This window comes from Balaenoptera musculus, chromosome 10 (genome assembly GCF_009873245.2).
Source record: "Balaenoptera musculus isolate JJ_BM4_2016_0621 chromosome 10, mBalMus1.pri.v3, whole genome shotgun sequence".
NCBI classification, from domain to species: domain Eukaryota; kingdom Metazoa; phylum Chordata; class Mammalia; order Artiodactyla; family Balaenopteridae; genus Balaenoptera; species Balaenoptera musculus.
Genome location: NC_045794.1, coordinates 86,470,139 through 86,491,237, shown reverse-complemented (window position 1 = coordinate 86,491,237; position 21,099 = coordinate 86,470,139). Strand labels below are relative to the sequence as shown.

At 45.0% G+C, this 21,099-nt stretch overlaps 1 protein-coding gene across 10 annotated transcripts in view; it reads left to right on the top strand.

Moving 5' to 3' along the window:
- The first annotated feature begins 8 nt into the window (after window positions 1–8).
- The window catches only part of GLT8D2 (glycosyltransferase 8 domain containing 2), a 53,522-nt gene continuing 32,431 nt past the window's right edge, over window positions 9–21,099 (top strand). For 3 of the 10 annotated variants that reach the window (XM_036867602.1, XM_036867590.1, XM_036867600.1), the window contains exons 1-4: window positions 9–111; window positions 3,149–3,199; window positions 4,474–4,524; window positions 10,098–10,502. The gene's annotated coding sequence lies outside the window, so the exon portion shown is untranslated. Of the gene's footprint in view, window positions 112–3,059; window positions 3,200–4,473; window positions 4,525–10,038; window positions 10,503–11,919; window positions 12,118–21,099 lie in introns of all 10 variants that reach the window. The other 7 variants (XM_036867594.1, XM_036867591.1, XM_036867595.1 and 4 more) reach the window with 7 other exon arrangements.

Here is a 21,099-nt window from a genome sequence, read left to right as displayed (position 1 = left end):
TCCGGCGCCGCTGCTCCGGGAGGAGAGGTGGGACCCGCCTCCAGCTGTGCACGCGGGAGGGGGGGAACCTCACGGAGGAGGGTGGTGGTCACGTGACCGCGGGCGTCCAGGGTAAGGATGGAGGGCTGAGGGGAGCAGAGGGGGTCCTGGTAAGGGCGCCCCGCCCCCGCCCCCGGGTGACGTGGCTGGTGTTGGCACCCTGGACAAGGGATTTTAGGGTGGAAGGAAATTTCCTACCGACCAGTCTCCCCTCCCCATCCAGAGCCTCCAGTTTTTTATTTGCGGGAGAAGATAACAGCGTTTTCCTTTACGGCCACTTTGAGCATCTAGGATGTGCGGGCGAGTCAGACCCTTTAAAACAGGGGTCCCCAACCCCCAGGCCGCAGACCGCAACCTGTCCGGGCCTGTTAGGAAAGGGGCCACACAGCAGGGGGTGAGCGAAGCTTCCTCTTCGCCTGAACTATTCCCGCCCCCCATTCCGTGGAAAAATTGGCTTCCACGAAGCCCGTCCCTGGTGCCAAAAAGGTTGGGGACAGATGCTTTAAACAATGACAACACAGCAAGAGAAAAGCTCTCGTAGAGGTTTTGAAGTGCCGGGAGCGCGGGGAGAGGAGAGGGAAGTCCATCTCCGCCGAGGGCGTGACTGCGCGCAGAGCGCGGGGGCGTAGTGGATGCCCGCGAAGGCGGGGGGAGGGAGGGAGTGTGGACCATGGTGGAGAGGCCGCGAGCGCTGCGTGCCACCCGCGGCTAGGAACACCGGAGGGAAGGTCGGAGCTAAGCCTGCAAAGGCAAATTAGGCAGATCAGATTTGGAGGGTGACATGCCAAGAAGTTTAGGAACGGTGAGCCGCGAAAGTTGTTTTGTTTTGTTTAAGCAGGTGGGAGGTTATAGATTTATCTTTTATTACTATCTAACATTTGAGGGTGTTTCATTGACAAGCATTGTCCTCCTTGCCTTATATGAATTAACTTGTGATTCTCCTAACAATCCAGTGAAGTGGGTACTGTTATTTCCCTTTCGTGGATGGGGAAATGAGGCACAGAAAAGTAAAGTAATTTTCTCATGGGCACACAGCAGAAAAGAATTAGGGCCAGTATTCAAATGCAGAACTTCTGATTCCAGAGCCCCAACCCCTAACCACTATACCATACTTACTGTGAATACAGTCATAAGCAACCCTGTCCGGGCTGCTTTGTGATCTGGTCCTACACAGAATCACACTCAAAGAGATACAAGTCCAGCAGCAGAGGTGGGGGGGCGGGAAATGAAAGCAATTTAAATCCCTACCTCACACTCTCAAGAAGGTATCAAAGAGGGAATACACATAATGTAGGCCAAATTTCCTAAAATTTCATTTCCCTCATCTTACTATTTTCAATTTCTCTCGTATGCCTAGCTCATCTCTCCTCCCCCAATTCCCTCAAACCTAACCATGCCTCTCCCACCTTCTCATTCATCTAAACTTCCTTTTGAGAGGTAATTCTCTCCCTTTTAAAAAGGAATTCTTAGTATTCTTTCCAGCTCCTGCTTTTCAAGTTCTTCCTGTCACTGATTAATTCCCCAATTTCATAATATGGTCAAAGAGAATTTGGAATCGGAATAGGAAGGTGGCTGGAAACAAAGAAAGAAAGCTATGAATATTTATGTACTGATATTTTTCTTGGTCACATACATAACATGGGCTCTTAAATGTTTCAGTTATAAAGTTTTTATGTATCTGAAACAATACTGGAAAAGTTGGGGTAGAGCCATGAGTTTTTCATAAAACTTTAAATACTTCATTTAAAGAATTTTTTCTTATTCTGAGAGTTTAATGGTAAAATGTCCTAACTTTTATGACTGATGCTGTAAGTGGATGGTAGTTTTTTTTGTTTTGTTTTGGTTTTTTAATGTCCTTATAGCAAAAGACTAAGGGTAAAATTAAAAGTTGCAAACCCAATGTTGATATTCAAATTAAAAAAAATCAAAACTGGTATATGATATTTGAAAGTCTGAAAATCTCTGAACTAAGGGAGAGATGAAGGCAAAATGTTAAGACAAAGGAGATTACAAGTGATAACTGGTTGCTTAGATAAGGAACTTCAGGACAGTGGTGGAGGTCTGTATTAGTTTCCTAAGACTGCTGTAACAAAGTACCACAAACCAGGTGGATTAAAACAACAGAAATTTGTTGTCTCACAGTTCTAGAGTCTAGAAATCCAAAATCAGGGACATATCCCTCTGAAACCTGTAGGGAAGAATACTTCCTTGCCTCTTTCTGGCTTCTGGTCGGTGGCCGTCAATCCTAGGCCTTCCTTGGCTTGTAGCAGCATCACTCCAACCTCTGCCTCCATCATCATATGGTGTTGTCCCTGTGTGTCTGTGTTTCTTCTCTTCTTATAAGTTCACCAGTCATATCAGATTAGGGCCCACCTAATGGCCTCACCTTAACTTGTTTACATCTGCAAAGGCCTTATGTTCAAATAAGTTCACAATCACAGGTTAGAACTTAAACATATCTTTATTGGGGGGACACAGTTCAATACATGACAGGATGCTTAATCCAATGGGAAAGATATTTTACCAGAGCACCTTTGACTCAACGCTGCTTAAGTGAGGAGTCTAGAATAGGTCCCCAATTCTCAAGAAAGCTACCTTCAATCTTTGAAACTTTAAGAATGGAAGTTACCACCTAGGAGGTGAGTGTAGAAAGGGAAGAGAAGAGTGAGGCAGAATAGCGCCCTGAAGAAACCAGCTTTTAAGAGGTAAAGACAGCAGGAGGCTCTCATGAATGAAATGGGGAACGAATAGCCAGAGAAGTCAAAAGGGAACTGGGTGAGGGCGATGTCAAAGAAGCCACAGGCTAAGGGGCTTTCACAGAGCGGAAGTGGTTATCAAAGCCAAGAGCCATAGAGAGGTCAGATAAGAAAAAGATGAAGAAGCAACGTCTGCAAACTAAGAGGTTATTAATGGCCTAGATTAAAATACTCAGTGGAGTGGGAGGAGGGAAGCCACAGAAGATCGAAGAATGAATAACAAGTGAGGACGCACAGATAGCATGTATAGTCTACTTTTTACAGAGACTTGCCCCCAAAAGGAAAGAAAAAAACAGTGGCTGGAGGGGAGAAATGGCTGTGTACAGAGCAAACTCTTCTTATTCTTTTCCAAGGATGAGACTTGAACATGATTGTGGGCTCAGAAGAAGGATCCAGTTGAAAAGGTAAGACTGAAGGAGCAATAGAGATGTCTTAGTCGGTTTAGGCTGCTGTAACACAATACTAGAGGCTGGGTGATTTATAAACACCCAAAATTTACTTCTCGCAGTTCTGGAGACTGAAAGTCCAAGATCAGGGTGCCAGCATGGTCAGATTCTGCTGAAGACACTCTTGCAGGTTTCAGACTGTTGACTTCTCACTGTATCCTTACCTGGTGAAAGGGATGAAGGAGCTCTCTGGGGTCTCTTATAAGGGCGTTAATCCCATTCATGAGGGCTCCACTCTTATGACCTAAGCACCAAAATACCAAAGACCCTACCTCCTAACACCATCACCTTGGGGGTGAGGATTTCAACATATGAATTTGGAGGGGGACACAAACATTTAAATCATAGCAAAAGAATATGTCATTTGGAAATGCTTTTTGTTACAAGTAGCAGAATATCCGACACAGTGTGGCTAAATGATAAGGCACTTAATTATCTTGCACAAGAGATCTGGGGTAGGTAGGTCTAGGGTTAATTCAGCAGTTCAATGGTGTTACGGTTCCAGGTAGCAGCTCTGAATTTCTCTTGACTTTTCCTTTATGGTCAAAAGAAGGTCGTTGTACCTTTGGACATTGTGTCCCCATACAACCATGCCCAAAGGCATGAAGCAGGAGGACAGCCAGGATGGGGAAATAGAGCTTTCGTTTTACAGGGAGGAAAAGCATCTTGCCCAGAAGCCACCCAGCATACTTGCTCTTAGGTTTCACTGGCCAGAACTGGGGCATTTGCTATATTAAGATTACGTTAGCTACAGGGACAGAAATAGGCTTTAAAAGTTTATGTTTCTCCCATGTAAATGAACTTTGGAAATGGCAATCCAAAGCCAGCATGGTGGCTCTATTTCACCACATCTTCAGGAATTTGTAGACTTTGTGGATTGGAATTCCTCCTTCCAACTCATGATCCAAGATGGCTGCTCCAGCTCTAGCTATTGCATCTACACTCCAGCCAGCAGGAAACAGTAGGGGAAAGGAATGTTCCCGTCTCCAGAACACATTCTGGAATTGTACATGTTATTTCTGCTTACATCCCATATGCCAGTATTTAGTCACAAGGCCACAGCTCGTTGAAGGAAGTTTGTGAAATGTAGTTTTTATTTAGAATGGCCAAGTGCTCAGGTAATAGTCAAGGTTCTATCACAGAGAAAGAAGAGAAGAGCAGACTGTGGGGGTCTTCTTGCAGGAGGGTGGCTATAGGAGTCTAAGAAAGTGTTTTTGTTTGTTTGTTTTTAGCCTCAATAATGAGAAGCAGGCAAGGGAGAAGAAAGTTGGAAATGAGAATTGGTGAGTTAACCAAGTAGGCCTGTCTCAGGGCAGGTTGAAACTTGATTGAGCAAGATCCTAGAGGATCAAGAAAAGATGGATTCAGAAGTACATGTAGATTTACACATGTACTAGGGTTGAATATATGTCTATCTCATAGATTATGTAATTGTTTATATTCTATAAAAATATATTAGAAAACAGAAAGCTCTATTGGACAGCGCTGCTCTAGCCTTTTGAAGTTACGTTAGAGAAGATGCCTTCATCTGTCACCACTTTCTCTCCTTCACTCCCGCTCCCCCATATCAAACACCATCATTTACCTGGAATCTCAGCACAGAGGATAGAGGTTAAGATCACGGGATTTAGAATTCAATAGGCATAGCTGTTTACTAGCTATGTGGTCTTGGTCAAATTACTTATTTTCTTTGAGCTTCAGATGCTTTGTCTATAAAATGGGGATTGTAATAGCATCTATTTCTTAAGGTTATTTTGAAGATCAACTGAGATAATATATGCAAAGTACAGGCTGTCCTTGCTTTGCATGAGAGTGCAGTTCTGTGAAAATGGCCATGGAAGCTGAAACCCTGCAAAACGATCTTAATTACTAATGGGAAAAATTACAATTGTTTTGTTCATGATCTTTAAATATTTTTGTTAAAATATTTAAAGTTCTCTTACTGTTGGTTTTAAGTGTCTAAAGAAATGAAAAAAATAGTAGACTTAATATTTATTTGTTCTACTGTAATTTAAAACATTGGACATATTGAAGATGAAAATTAAATATTTAGGGTTTGTTTTGGTTTTGGTTTTGGTATAAAACTTACCAAGAGCAGCTGAGCAGTGCTTACCTTCTTGCCATATAACTTACTGTAAGGAGCGAGCATCTTTTCTGTGCCTTGGAAAATGGTCATACTCCTTTCTAAGTCTGGATCAACTTCCCATATTTTATCCTTTGCACTTTTAACATCATAAAATACCTTTGAGAGTTCCTGTAATGTGAATTTTTTGCCCATGTCATTTCCTCTGGAACATCTCCATCCCTCTCATCACAACCCCTTTCCTTATTTATGTTCGTAAAATCACCCTTACTAGATTTTTCTGGCTGCATAGCTAGAGTTGAATAGCGACAGTATCATCCCACGGCCAACTAATTTCTTCTCTACCTTCATTTACCTTTGATTTGAATGTCACTCCCACTATTATAATTTTTTGTTTCTTTGCTAACTTTTCTCTTTGTTGGCCAATTCTATTATCCATTTTTGTAGATGCCACATGGGTTTATCACTGGGAATTAATGAAGCAACACAACTACACGCTTTGCTGTCTGTACATAAGCCGAATAACAGCTATCCAGTGACCAATCACTGACAGACTGTCAAAGAAGTGACATGATTGGTCATTCATCATTGATGTGGCTCTGTTATCAGCGTAGTAATTTTGTGGACTGAAAAGCTAGCAGCAAAGTTAGTAATTATCCAGTTACTCAGTTGATATACTGTGGTAACAGATTTGAACTGTGTTGTAGGGGGACTGATGTTATTAAACTACACTGTGGTGACTGAAATTTGTGCTGATGCCACGCAGAGCAAGGACAGTGCTGTGCTTATGAAATGCCTAGCACGTGGTTAGCATTTAGTAAGTAATAGATTGTTTAACTTCTATCATTTTCATTATATTACTACTGTTTCTGCTCCTCCTGAGCTACGGGCCACTGAGGAGTCAGCCCGAGAGGGAGGGGCTGGTGCTGGGAGGTGGCAGACAGTGCAGTGTTTTCAGCCAAGAGTGTAAAATGGCCGTGTCCACGGGATACCTTAATCTCAGTTGAGGACTCAGGCCAAGGGCTTATTGGCAGCAGTCTGAGAAGGGGTTTTGAGGAGTGCCAGCAGGTAGGCAGAGCTCAACAGCAGAGAGCCTAGGCAGGCGCTGTTCCTGAGATGAAGGAAGCAGATGGTGTCTGAGAGATCTGCTCCCAGATCACAGGGCTCCAGCCATGGCTAGAGCTGCGGCCAAGGCCTGGAGAGGGCAGCTGGCCAGAACAAGGCAGGACCCCAGGCCAGGTAGAGCCTACACCAATTACCAGAGGAAGGAGCTGGCACATAAGCCAGGGAGGAAAAGCAGTCTTCTCACGTGGGAGAAAGGGACCCCGTGTGCAAAGAGTCAGGTGCAGGAGCGATTGCTGCAGCTCAGGGGGTAGCAGGCAAGAGCCAGAGCAGCTAAGCTCTGGACAAGGAGATGACCCATCACTGAGCCCCACCAGCCAAAGAGAGGGAATTGAGGCCCCCATAGTTGTATTTCCTGCCCCATGTGGATGATCCCGGAGCCCAGCCCTGGGAGACCGAGGCAATAAATAGAGGCTTGTCAGCCTGACCCAATGCAGTGATTCACTGCTGCTGCACAATGCTGCTTCCTTTCCTTCCAGTCACATTTATCAGCCTTAATAGAGTTTATCTTACCTACTTATCTACAAAGTAATACACTCAGCCAAGGCAGGCCCATTGGGTAAGCAATGATGAACATTTGGCTTTCAACTAATAAGAAATAAACATGGAATAATAATGACTCAGATATATGTTGTGTTGACTAATGACAGCACAAATCGAAAAGGCATATAGATCACATAGGACTGTGTTCAGGCAGATAACTGAAACCTGACCGAAGTGACTTAACCGCATCCAGGTTTATTTTCCTCACACAGTTAGATGCTCCGTAAGTAGTCAGCTCAGGCTGCTGTGGTGACTCCCGGTGCCATCGGGACTGAGGCGGCTCCTGCGTTCTTGCTCCGCCCTCCTCACTTAACATGTGCAGGGCTGCTAAGTCACCCAACGCCAGGGCACGGATAGTTTCCATTTGCTTATGAAGATCTATTCTCCACTCTTCTTTAACTTGTTCAGTGCCGTGAGGCTGACCTAAATGTATTACATCACCTGACGTCTCCAGGTCTCTGACTTCCAGTTGGGTTTGGCCAATGGGAGGCGCCACCCACAGGAGATTGTAAGGTTGGGGTAATGTACCTCCTAGTCCCTTTCGTGGGGGTGCACAGAGGTTGCTCCTCTTGGGCAGCCCTTCCCTGCAGCTGCTTTCTCCCACTCCTGGTAACCACTCCCTTCTCTTGCCTGCAGGACTTCGGATGGTAATGGTTCCCTGCATTGCCAACCCCAGGCATCAATTCTTAACCATGTTTCCCTAACACTGACTACACCTTTTCAAATAGTGCCTGTTTTCAGAGTCTTCACCATTAGCTCATTGGGGTGGGCCATCTGTGTCCTGCCGGGACCCTGACTGACTTGCCACGGCGGTCTCGGCGGTCTCTGCGCGCAGCCCGTGGGACCATATGCAGCAGCACGGGGTGGGCCTTTCATCCACAGGGCTGCGAGATGGCGACTGCACCTCCAGGCACCAAGGTTGGGTTTCAGACAGGAGGAAAGGGCAAAAGGCACCAAACAGCTCTTTGCCAGGAAAACAATAGCTTTCTAGGAAGTCATAGACAGCCAACTTCTGCTCACATGCCGCTCTAGCTTCAGGACCTCTGAGGAGGTGAGTATTTTTAACTGAACAGTTGCCACCTCAAATGACAGAGTGTTTCTATTTGAAGGGAAGAAGCAGAGAGGTTATTAAGTACTACCAGGCTACCAGTGTTTGAAACTCATTTGGACTTTTTGGAAAAAGTTACCGGTTGCTTACTGTTACAATTTCTTTCTCTTGTTTATACCTTGGGGTGTCTTCATGCAACAACAATAATAATAACTTCCATGTACTGAGCCCTTACTGAGTGCATTACATGCATGATGTCTTTTAACCCTCACAAAAAGCTTCCTCACCTTACAGGTGAGGAAACTGAAGGTGAGATTTTCAGGAATGTGTAAGTATAACATCTGAGCTAACACCTAGGTCTGTCTGTCTGTCTCCAGAGCCCAAGCTGGTAGCCACTACACTTAGGGTGCCCCTTATATCCTAGATCTCTTTCTATTCTCATTTCTTCCCCAGGGGAGAATCTGTGCATCCAATGTGGAAATATAGGTCATAGACAGTAAGCCTCTTGCAGCTCAGCACATGGCCCAGCAGAAATAAAGGAGGGGCTTCTCTGGTGGTGCAGTGGTTAAGAATCCGCCTGCCAATGCAGGGGACACGGGTTTGAGCCCTGGTCTGGGAAGATCCCACATGCCTCGGAGCAACTAAGCCCACAAGGCACAACTGCTGAGCCCGCATGCTGCAACTACTGAAGCCCGCGAACCTAGAGCCCGTGCTCTGAAACAAGAGAAGCCACCGAAATGAGAAGCCCACACCGCAATGAAAGTAGCCCCTGCTCGCCACAACTGGAGAACGCCCACTCGCAGCAACGAAGACCCAACGCAGCCAAAAAAAAAAAAAAAAAAAAGACTAGTGCCACTGAGGAACTGAATTTTATTTATTTATTTTTAAACAAACATAATTTCTTTTTTTGTTATTTTATTTTATTTTTATTTTATTTATTTTTTATTTTTGGTTGCACCAGGTCTCAGTTGTGGCAGGCAGGCTCCTTAGTTGTGGTTCACTGGCTCCTTTAGTTGCGGCTCGTGTGCTCCTTAGTTGCGGCTGGTGGGCTCCTTAGTTGTAGCATGTGAACTCTTAGTTGTGGCATGCATGTGGGATCTAGTTCCCTGACCAGGGATCGAACCCACGTCCTCTGCATTGGAAGGCAGATTCTTAACCACTGTGCCACCAGGGAAGTCCCGAGGAACCGAATCTTTAATTCTACTTAGTTTTAATCAATTTAAATTGAAAAACTGATTCACGATTCAGTTATTGGAAAATTCTGAAGTATGTTTGGAGCAACCTGAATATGTGAATCTATTTTTTAAACTGTAAATTTTATCAAATCTAAATACATATCAATTGTTTCTGATGAAATTTAGTTTGGGAATTGAGATGTGTTGCAGGTGTAAAATACACACCAGATTTCAAAGGCTTCATACAAAAGAAAAAGTCTTGTTAATAAGTTTTATACCAATTACATGTTGAAATAATATTTTTGTATATATTATGTTAAGTAAAATTTATCATTAAAATTAATTTTACCTCTTTGTTCTGTTCTTAAAGTGACTACTAGAAAGTTTTCAATGACAATGTGGCTTGCATTATATTTCTATTGGGCAATACCACTTTAGAAGGTGGCAGTGAGCAGGGGCAGACTCATTTCTTTATAGGAATGAGGGAGAGAGGCCATTGCTAAATAAATTCCATGGTCCCAGGCAAAGTGCTGGCACCATTTCCTGGATTTCTGAGAATCAATGGCAGGAACACAGAACAGCACAGAGCTGGGTGGGGTTGATTCACTGCCTGATTCCTTTCCATGTTCAGTCACAAAACACACCATCTTGAAATTTCTGTCACTATCATTGCCTTGGTCGAAGGGAGACCACAGTTTTTATCTGGGCTTTGATTTGGGGACAACAGCATTTTAATGACTAGGGCATTTTAGGAGAAGCTAGTGGCCAGGAAAGATATTCTTAAAATCAGTATGAACTTAATTTTTTCACTTCTGCCCTCTCAAAGTTTACCTTAGACCCAATGTGTGGTGGAAATTCACCTTCCAAGCGTCTGCTTTTTTCCAGTTTGGAATGTTTTCCTCCAGAGCAGCCTTGTTTTTGAAATGATTTGCGGGCTGCCGGAGGAGGCTGGGAGAGGAAGTCTGACCCGCCAAGCCCATCTGGAAGTGGTTTCAGGGGCCGCATCACTCGGCCAGCACAACGCCTAGATTGCCAGCTGCCTGGAACAGGGGTGGAAGAAACCCGAGCTGCTCCAGAGTCTGCGCAAGCAGGGGAGGTGCAGTGGGGGAGGAAGACTGTCTTGGAAACGGAATATTGGCCTTGAGGCTCTCCAGCCCTTTGAGATTTCCAATGGGATTGTAGGAGCAGCTGAAGCAGTGTGAAGGGCAGCACCCCAGGGCCAGCCACGATTTGAATGCTCTGCCCTGCAGCTCTTCTGGACGGAGGAGCCCTGCCCTCACCGCTCACCAGGTAAACAGAAATTTACAGCAGGGTGACAGCCTTTCTATTTCACCCTGGCCCGCTGGCAGCTGTCCTTTATTTTGCTGTAGATGCAAGAAAGTAAATCAGAGGTGGACTGTCCCACGCAAACCACCTTCAGGCACTCCAGCTGATGTTTGTAGCATGCTAGCAGAATCTTCTTCTTCTTCTTCTTCTTTTTTTTTTTTTTTGCCATCGCTGCAAATCCAAAATATTCAATGTGCAAGTTTTTCACATCCTGGACTGCTTTTCCAGACCTGGGTTTATCTCCGTCCCCCTACCCCCAAATAGTGTGATTTACTTACTATTTTCATCATATTTTAAGTGTGGAAATCATCTGTTAGCTAGGACTGGATAAATGCTAGCATTTAATGCTGGTATGTTTCTGAGCCACAAAAGATTTAATTGAGCTGTGATTCATGTTTTCAAAATCTGTCCTAGGAAGCTATTCTGAGGGCCCCAATCCCCCCAAAAGAACTGGCAGTTGTATGAAATCTAAATGAGGCTTATTGTAAATATGGTAGTCATAACGGTCGGGTTGAAAATGCTTTTTAACTTTCAAAAAAATGTCTTCTTTTGTTCACTTTATGAGCAAGCATAATACATTGGCTAAGCCTGATATATAACTTATGACATAAGTTAAGAAGGGATAGTTAAAACAAGAGTAAGAAGATAGGAAGAAAATATGATATCCAAACATCTGAATGTGCTGTGGAAAAAAGTCAGTCCTCTAGCTGTTTGGCCCGTGCAGCCAAATATCCAAAGTGACATTGGTTTGTTTTGTCTTTTCCTCTGAATGTTTTGGTGTTGCATTTGTATACGGTATCCTTTGCGTGCTGCGTAATGGAATTCCAGGCTTCCATCTAACTCAGAAGTAGAGCAGTGCAGGGCAGTGGTGGGAACATGGGCTCTGGGGTCCGACTCACAGAGGTGAGTCTATGCGCTGCCACTTATAAGCTTTATAAGCTTTGACTCTGGGTGACTCCATCTCCTCATCTGTAAAATGGGAATTAAGCAACATCATGTGTCTAAAGGACATAATGCAGGATCTGCAGAGTAGTGAGGCTTCAGGGGAGGTCAGCTTCTCTGGTGGTGCTGATGATGACAGTGGTGATGGTGAAAGTGACCACGCATCCTGCACTGGGCCGCAGCCCTGCTTTTGACACATTGTTCCCTCCCAAAGTCCAGTCGTCCAGGTGCTCTTCACATCCGTCCAAGTGGTCTCTCCAGGGTTCTGCTTCCTTCCTTCTTCTCTTCAAACACCTCTCCTTTTTTTCCACTCTGGCTCTCTTTAGTTCTCCTGCTTCTTCCCTTGCTGAGAGAAAGACACGCTCAGCAAGCCACAGCCCTCACCATTTTCATTCCTAGTTCCCAGGGGGCATGATTCTAAAGATTTCTTTTATTTCAGCGTCTGCCAAAGAATGTTCCAAAGAAGATAGTCCCGTGGGGAAAATACGTTCTGTGAACCATATCCCCCTCTCAGCACTCTCAAGGCATGATGGCATTTTAAAGGTCCTGAGAAGTCCCGCAGAGCAGGGGTCTCCAACCCTCGGGGCACAGACTGGTACCGCTCCGCGGCTGTTAGGAACCAGCAGCACAGCAGGAGGTGAGCAGCGGCGAGCTTGAGCAAAGCTTCATCTGCCGCTCCCCATCGCTCTCATTACCGCCTGAACCGTCCCCCCCGCGGCCTCCCCCCACTGTCTGTGGAAAAATTGTCTTCCACGAAAGCGGTCTCTGGTGCCAAAAAGGTTGGGGACCACTGCTGCAGAAGAGAAATCTGCTTAAGTTTGTTTTTTAACACTGTGATTCCCAGTTGACACAGAGCCATTTTATCACATCACATAGATTAACATAGGCACTCTGCAATATCCTATTCTTTTTTTTTTTTATAAATTTATTTATTTATTTATTTATTTACTTATTTTTGGCTGTGTTGGGTCTTCGTTTCTGTGCGAGGGCTTTCTCTAGTTGCGGCAAGCGGGGGCCACTCTTCATCGCAGTGCGCAGGCCTCTCACTATCGCGGCCTCTCTTGTTGCGGAGCACAGGCTCCAGACGCGCAGGCTCAGTAGTTGTGGCTCACGGGCCCAGTTGCTCCGCGGCATGTGGGATCTTCCCAGACCAGGGCTCGAACCCGTGTCCCCTGCATTGGCAGGCAGATTCTCAACCACTGCGCCACCAGGGAAGCCCTCCTATTCTTTTTTAAAATTTATTTATTTTTTATTTTTTGGCCATGCCATGTGGCATGTGGGATCTTAGTTCCCTGACCAGGGATCAAACCCGCACCCCCTGCAGTAGAAGCGGTGTCTTAACCACTGGACCGCCAGGGAAGTCCCTGCAATATCCTATCCTGACCACATGTGTTTTCACCCTGGTTCCTCTCATGGACATCCTACTTCATACCTTTCCTGGCGAACACCCAAGGGGACATCTTGTTCTCCCTTCCCTGGTTAAGGACAGATGATTGATCACGCATGCCATATTGATATGTAGAAAGTCTGGCCTAAGGTGGGCAGCAGGGATCAGCAAACGTTCCCTGCAAAGGGCCAGATAGGTGACTTTGCAGGCCAGATGGTCTCCATCATGACGACTCAGTTATGTGGAAGTAGTGTGGAAATGGCCGTGGAAAAAACATCAAACAGCAACATCAAAGAATAAGCCTGGCTATGTTCCCACAAAACTTTATTTTTAAAAAATGGTGATGGGCAGGATCTGGCTGTAGTTTGTCGGCACCTGGTCTAAAGCCATGTTGTGAAAGAATGCCTCAATTCATCACAGGAGAAAGCAGGATGGGTCGTCCGCAAACTGAAGACATCCCCACCCTGCTTATTTTGGTGGATCAGGAGTAAGCCTTTCATGCTCCAGCAAAAAGTAAAAAGGCCAGAGGTGTTTAGTTGGAGGCCAAATTCCTAAGTCCTGGTTTTGTCCTTCTTTCTCTTTTCTTCAAGTAAACGCATGCTCCTGTCCTGTTCATCACTCTGTAGTCTGCCTGGTTTAAGTTGAAGTGCTCTATTAAATGTATTTTATGCACATGTGAACTTCAGGGTCAAGTCTTAGAGAATACCGTGAAATCACAGAGCTTCTTGGCAGGTCTCTTAACCTCCCTGAACTTCAGTTTCCTCATCAGTAAACTGAGAAAAATAACCTTATAGGGTTGTTGTGGGAATCAAATTAATTAATATACATATAAAGGTCTTAGAACAATGCCTGGCTAATAGAAATTACTATGTAAGTGTCTCCTATTATCATTGTAATAACTTATTTAATTTAACCTGCAAAACAATCCCATTTTACAGACTGGGTTTTGTAAATTGCCCAAGATTACACAGTAAGAAATGAGGCAGAACCAGGATTCAAAGTCAGCTCTGTCTAATGACAAAACCCATGATATTTCCACTCAGGTACATGCCCTGCCAGATTTAAGTCATTCAAAAATACATTTTAGGAGCCCCTCTTTTATATTCCTTTTTGATTCCCAGGTCCTTTCCTATTACCTCCTTACCTGAACCCATGGCAGACATGATTAATCAATCACAGTGCCCTTCCTTCCTTCCTTCCTTCTTTCCTTCTTTCTTTCACTGAGTCTTGTGATGGCTTTAGACTCCTCAATTTGTCAATCCTGAAAGCTCCTACCAACTGATTAGAGTTGGCATGTGAAATAAAACTTATGGGCTCTGATTTTTGGAATACTTTTCTGGAGTCCCTCCCACTTTTGCCTTTTCTTCCAAGGCAGAGCTAATCCCCTTAGCCACTGCCAGGTCTTAAGACATTCTTTCCAGGTTTGACCACAGGCCCAAACTCTTTGACATTTGGTAAAACAACTCCCCATGCAAGATCATCTGGGACCTGTTTTTAAACCTCACAGACATTTCTCTGGTCCAGGTCAATTCCCTAAGCTCTCCTTTTTCTTCCTAGTCACAGGCCCTAGGACCTTTCCTCTTTGAAGCTCCAACCATCCAGGGCCTTACCTAGGGATTTCCTCTTTCCAACACTGTGAGATGACTCCCCAGCTGCATCTTTCTTGCTGTACTGAAGACAGGCCTATGGGCTCTTAATGCTGAAGGCACGATTATTTGTTACTACAGGGAAACTACAACACAGAAGTCACTCAGCTTAGGAAAGCTTACAGAGGCTCAGGGGACATGGTTCTGGGGCTCCTTGTTGTGATGGTAAGAGAAAGGCCAATAAGAAGACCCGAGCCCTCTGCTTTTATTTATTTATTTTTAAAATAAATTTATTTGTTTGTTTGTTTATTTATTTATTTTTGGCTGTGTTGGGTCTTCGTTGCTGAGTGCAGGCTTTCTCTAGTTGCGGCGAGCGGGGGCTACTCTTTGTTGCGGTGCGTGGGCTTCTCGTTGTCGTGGCTTCTCTTGTTGCGGAGCATGGGCTCTAGATGCACGGGCTTCAGTAGTTGTGGCACGTGGGCTCAGTAGTTGTGGCTCACGGGGTCTAGAGCACAGGATGAGTAGTTGTGGCGCATGGGCTTAGTTGCTCCGCAGCATGTGGGATCTTCCCGAACCAGGGCTCGAACCCGTGTCCCTTGCATTGGCAGGTGGATTCTTAACCACTGCGCCACCAGGGAAGCCCCTGCTTTTATTCTTGTAGTGGGACCATCAACCTGGCTTTACCCTCCTTCTGGCTTTTTCCTTAGTGAGGATATGCAGACCCTTTTCTTCCTGTGATTGAAGAACAGAACGACAAGAGCCCTTTCTTCCTCTCTCCTATTTCTCACTCATTCATTCCACACACATTTCTTGAGGCACACAGAGGTAGGTCGGCCACACTCCCTGTCCTCTGTCATCTCATGGTCTAGTGGAGGAGACAGGCACACCCATGATATTAGAACACAGTGTTCTGAGTGCAGGGATAGGCATAGGAATGGAGGTTAGGGGAGCACCCAGGCAGGGTAATCAGGTAAGGCTTCCTGAAGGAGGAGGAGGAGTCATTAAAGCACAAGTAGCAATTTACTGGGGAAAGAGGAGGGGAAAGGGCATTCCAGGCAGAGGGGACTGAATGAACCAAAGTTCAGCGACAAGAAAAACATAGAGGGCTTCCCTGGTGGCACGGTGGTTAAGAATCCACCTGCCAGTGCAGGGGACACGGGTTCAATCCTTGGTCTGGGAAGATCCTACATGCCGCGGAGCAACTAAGCCCGTGCGCCACAACTACTGAGCCCACGTGCCACAACTACTGAAGCCTGCACGCCCAGAGCCCATGCTCTGCAACAAGAGAAGCCACCGCAGTGAGAAGCCCGAGCACCACAACAAAGAGTAGCCCCCTCTCGCCACAACCAGAGAAAAACCTGCGTGCAGCAACAAAGACCCAATGCAACCAAAAATAAATAAATAAATGTATTTTAAAAAAAGAGAAGCATAGACCTGGGTGTGAAGGACAGTGGAGGGCTGGAGACTAACTTTCAACCAGTTCAGCTTAGACGGAAGGCATGGCACAGAGGACCTAGGGGAATCTTAAGCTGCAATCTTAACCTTTTGGTACTGGATTTCCAGTGAAGGGCTTTAGGGAGGAAAGGAACACTCAGAGTAGTGGGGGTTTTTTGTTTGTTTGTTTTTTTGATTGAAGTGTAATTGATTTACAATGTTAGTTTCCAGTGTACAGCAAAGTGATTCAGTTATATATATGAGTATGTGTGTGTGTGTGTTTGTATACACTTTTTATACACTGTATATATTCACTTTTTCAGATTCTTTTCCATTATGGTTTATTATAAGATAGTGAATATAGTTCCCTGTGCTATACAGTAGGTCCTTGTTGTTTATTTTACATTATAGTAGTATGTATGTGTTAATCCCAAACTCCTAATTTATCCCTCTTCCCCCAACCTCTTTCCCCTTTGGTAACCATAAGTTTATTTTCTATGTCTGTGAGTCTGTTTCTGTTTTGTAAATAAGCTCATTTGTACCATATTTTAGATTCCACATATAAGTGGTATCATATGCTATTTGTCTTTCTCTTTCTGACTTCACTTAGTATGATAATCTCTAGGTCCATCCATGTTGCTGCAAATGGCATTATTTCATTCTTTTTTATGGCTGAGTAGTATTCCATTGTGTGTGTGTGTGTGTGTGTGTGTGTGTGTGTACCACATCTTCTTTATCCAGTCGTCTATCAATGGACATTTAGGTTGCTTCCATGTCTTAGCTATTGTAGGTAGTGCTGCTATGAACATTGGGGTGCATGTATCTTTTCCAATTAGTTTTCTCTGGGTCTATGCCCATGATTGGGACTGCTGGATCATATAGTAACTCTTTAGTCAGTAGGATTCTACAAGACAACTGGCTTGTCTTCTTCCAAAAAAAGTTCATGAAAAATAAAAAGGCAGTGTGGTGAGGTGGGACTGATCAAGAGTAAAAGAAACTAAAGATATGACAACCAAACTATAAAAAACAATATTGGAATAATGGGGACATTTTGAATATGGACTGCTTATCCAGTGATGTTAAATTAATGTTATTTTTCTTAGGTGTGGTAATGGCATTGTGATTATATAGGAGGATGTCCTTGTCCTTAAGAGATGCACACTGAAGTATTTAGGGCTGAAGAGTCATGTGTATATATATATATACATACATATGTATATACAGAGGGAGGGAAGAAGAGAGAGAGAGAAAGGAAATATGGCAACGTGTTAGCAATTGGTGAATCTGGTGTAGGGTATATGAAAATTCATTCTTTCAACTTTTTGGTAGACTTGAAATGTTTCAAGTGATAAAAAGAAAAGGAAAAATCGAACAAAAAAATAAGGGTACTCAGGACTTCCCTGGCAGTCCAGTGGTTAAGACTCTGCGTGTTTCCACTGCAGGGGGCACGGGTTCCATCCGTGGTCAGGGAACTAAGATCCGCCATGCGGCGTGGCCAAAAAAAAAAAGTTACTCAACCTGCATGTATATTTCAAATTAATTATTAAACAACAAAAATAGTCACTGTGACAGCTGTACCAGTGATGGATTGGGAAAGGGGAGGGAGCAGAAATCCTAGAGGCAGGAAGTCCAGGAGGGAAGTTACTGCAGAGTTAATCAGTGAGATGAGGCAGGGTAGAAAGGAGATGGATTAAGAAACACTTAGGAGGTGAAACTGTAGGAATCAGGCGTTGGTTGGATGAGGGGTTGGGAGGGAGCGGTGGAAGAGGACTCTCAGAGAACACTGAGGAGGAGCTTCTGTGGGGCAGGTGCTGATTTCAGTTGTGGACAGATGAGGTTTGAGGTGCTGCGCAGCTTCCTGGAGGAGAGGGTCACGTGTTCTATAAATCTTTTATATTACAAAAGTATTTATATTATAAAAATATTTATATAAGTCTGTAAATATTTTTGAGGGTTCATGTCTCCAGGAACTCATGCTGGGCATATGGCAATGAACAAAACAGACAAAATGCCCTGCCTTCAAGGAGCTTATAGCCTATCACCGGGAGGGCAGACAATAAACCAGTGATGAAATGGGCAGTATGTTGGATGGTGGTCATTGCTGAGGAGAAGTGACATATGTGTTGCTGAGGTTAGGGGGTTTTGACTGAGTCTGGGGGACGCGAAGGAGCCAGCCACATGGATATCTGGCAGGAGTGTTCCAGGTGAAGGGAATAGCATTCCCGGTGGAGGGAACGAGTGTAAAAGGCTCTGAGGCAGGAGAATGCCTGGCAAGGAGGCCAGTGTGATCGGGTGAGATCTTGTAAGACACTGTACAGACTTTGGCTTTTACTCTGAGAGAAATAGCGAGGGCTTGGAGAATTTTAAACAGAAAACAACACAACCAACTAAAAGGAGACACAGGCAGAATCATCCAGTCAAAGGATGGTGGTGATCAGGCCAGGGAGAAGGCAGTACTGGTGGTGAAGATCATGGATATATTTTGAAGGTGGAACTGACAGGATTTGTGGTCAGTCCATCTGTGGGGAATGAGAAACAGAAGGGTCAAGGATAACACCAAGCTTATTTTCGCTGGAGCAATTAGAAGAATGGAGTTGCCGTTGTGCAGTTGGGGGAGATGATGGGAGATGTGTGTTTTGGGCAAATGTCAGGAGTTCGAATTTGGACATGAGGATGCCTTCAAGTGGAGCCACGCAGTGGACACTTGGCTTTAGGAGTCTGGAGTCCACGTGAGAGATCTGGGCTGGAGACAGTAATTTGGGAGTTGTAGGCATATAAATGGTATTTCAAGCTAGGTGAGTCCACCATTTAGAGGTTCCGGAGATGGGGGAACAGCCAAAGAGGCTGAGGATGAGCGGTCCCCAAAGGTGGTGGGAAAGCAGGTGAGTGTGGGGTCCCGTAGGCTACGTACAGGACGTGTGTAGAGGAGGAGAGAGCAGGCAGGTGGCCTACACCTCCCGTGCACCTGGGCCTCACCCGCATGGTAATGAGTCCTGTGCTGCACTTGCTCGCAGGCAGGAACCATGGTAACCCAGAATATGCTCTCCCAGGCTCTGCCCCAGACACTCATTTCCCTTGGCCCCAGATCTCTGCTTCTTATTCTATGTCTTCTTAAGATGTCTTGCAGCTGTTTCCTCCAGCGCTCGTCCCTGACTTCCCCCCATCACTCTTCTACCCCTTTACAGCTCTGATCCCTCTGCTAAATCCATACCATCAGCTCCTCTCTAGAAGCCGCAAACATCTCTTGTGCACCTACTTAATCTATTAGAATGCTTTTGACTGCAAGCCCCGGAAATACCAGTTTACAGCAGCTTAAACAGAACGTGCCACCGTCAGAGATGAGATGAAATTGTGAAGAGGGAGAGAAGTATGCCAATCAGGCATACCGAATCTTTATACAATTTCATATGTTTTTTAAAAAGTAAATGAAACAGGGAATTCCCTGGCAATCCAGTGGTTAGGATTCCATGCTTCCACTGCAAGGGGCCGGGGTTCTATCCCTGGTCAGGGAACTAAGATCCTGCAAGCTGTGAGGCACGACCAAAAAAAAACAAAATAAAAAGTAAATGAAACAGGCTTTCTCTTGGAGGTACACGCTTCTCAGGGACTCCTTTCTGCCTTGTATTCTAAAAGCACCTTAGAAGGTTTCCTACAAGAATCTGCTTCAGGAATTTCCCTCCTTGGCTCACTACTGCTGTGCCTTGCAATTAGATGTGCATATCAGTTTCCTGAATCCTCTTATTTTATCTTTTTTAAAAAATTTTATTTATTTATTTTTGGCTGCGTTGTGTTTTCGATGCTGTGCGCGGGCTTTCTCTAGTTGCAGTGAGCGGGGGCTACTCTTCATTGCGGTGCGTGGGCTTCTCACTGCGGTTGTTTCTCCTGTTGCGGAGCACGGGCTCCAGGTGCACAGGCTTCAGCAGTTGTGGCCCACGGGCTCTACAGCGCAGGCTCAGTAGTTGCGGCGCACGGGCTTAGTTGCTCCGCGGCATGTAGGATCTTCCTGGACCAGGGCTCGAACACGTGTCCCCTGCATTGGCAGGCGGATTCTCAACCACTGCGCCACTAGGGAAGCCCCTCTTATTTTATCTTAAAGAGATTTTAGAGTTGCAACTTGCTGGACAGGGGAAGGATGAGCCCCCTTGCCAGATGAGTCAGCACTTACTCTTTGGCATGAGCTCAGTAGTTAGAGTAACGGAGCACTCAAGGGAGAGCAGACCAACCTCGCCTGGGAGCTGTGAAATTTCATCAACACACAGTGACATCTGTTACCTGGTGCCCACCTCACCTGCCTCTGGGGTAGCCAGAATAGCTTTTCATGAGTTTCAGAACCTTGTGGTTAAAGAGCATCAGATTTGAAGTCAGACAGCCCTAATTTCAAATCCCTGTTCTACTATTTACCAGCTGTGTGATTTTGAGCAAGTTACTGACCCTCTCTGAGCCACAATTTCCTCATTTGAAAAATGGAATTAGTAATATATCCATCCCGTTCTGGCCACAAGGAATGTATTTGTAAGGATTCGTTTGCAAGAAATTGAACCTCATTTCAAAGAAGTTTAAGGAAAATAGGGGAATTGATTGGCTTGGCTGACTGGGATATACAGGGAGGAGCTGGCCTCAGGGATTTGGAGCCCAGAGCCTTCTGGCCTCCCCCTCATTCTCTCCTGTGATACCAGATGGTCTCTGGAAGGGAACAGACATGTGGCCAAAGACCATTCTAGGCTGACATTACCTCAAAAAGTTAGCCGAATGTATATCATCCAGAATAGTAAATGGATAAAAGGTACCTGAAACCAATCTCAGAAGAATCGTAAGTAGCATGCTTTTTGACTCAATTCTTTCCCAAGTGCAAGAGGGGAAAAGGAGAAGGGCCGTTGCAAATGCACTCAGAGCTCCTGGGTATACAGTCTATATCCCGGGAAAATGAAAGGGACATTGTAGCCAGTTGTTTACAGTGAGTTAAAGGCTTGAATGAAATCCCTGTTGAAGAGTTTCCCTAGATCACGGCCAGCAAGTTCTCACAACACTTTGGTTCATAAAGAAACCCTGGGGTACTATGCTGTCCTGCCTTCTCCGTCATGTTGCTGATTTCTAAAGGCTACTGTTCCCTGTTTGCTGACGGCTGCCTCCAGTCAAACATCAAGTTCAGAAGTTCTTTTGAAGGACCGTAATTGAGAAGGATCAATTTAATTTTAAAATAAATTTTGAGTTT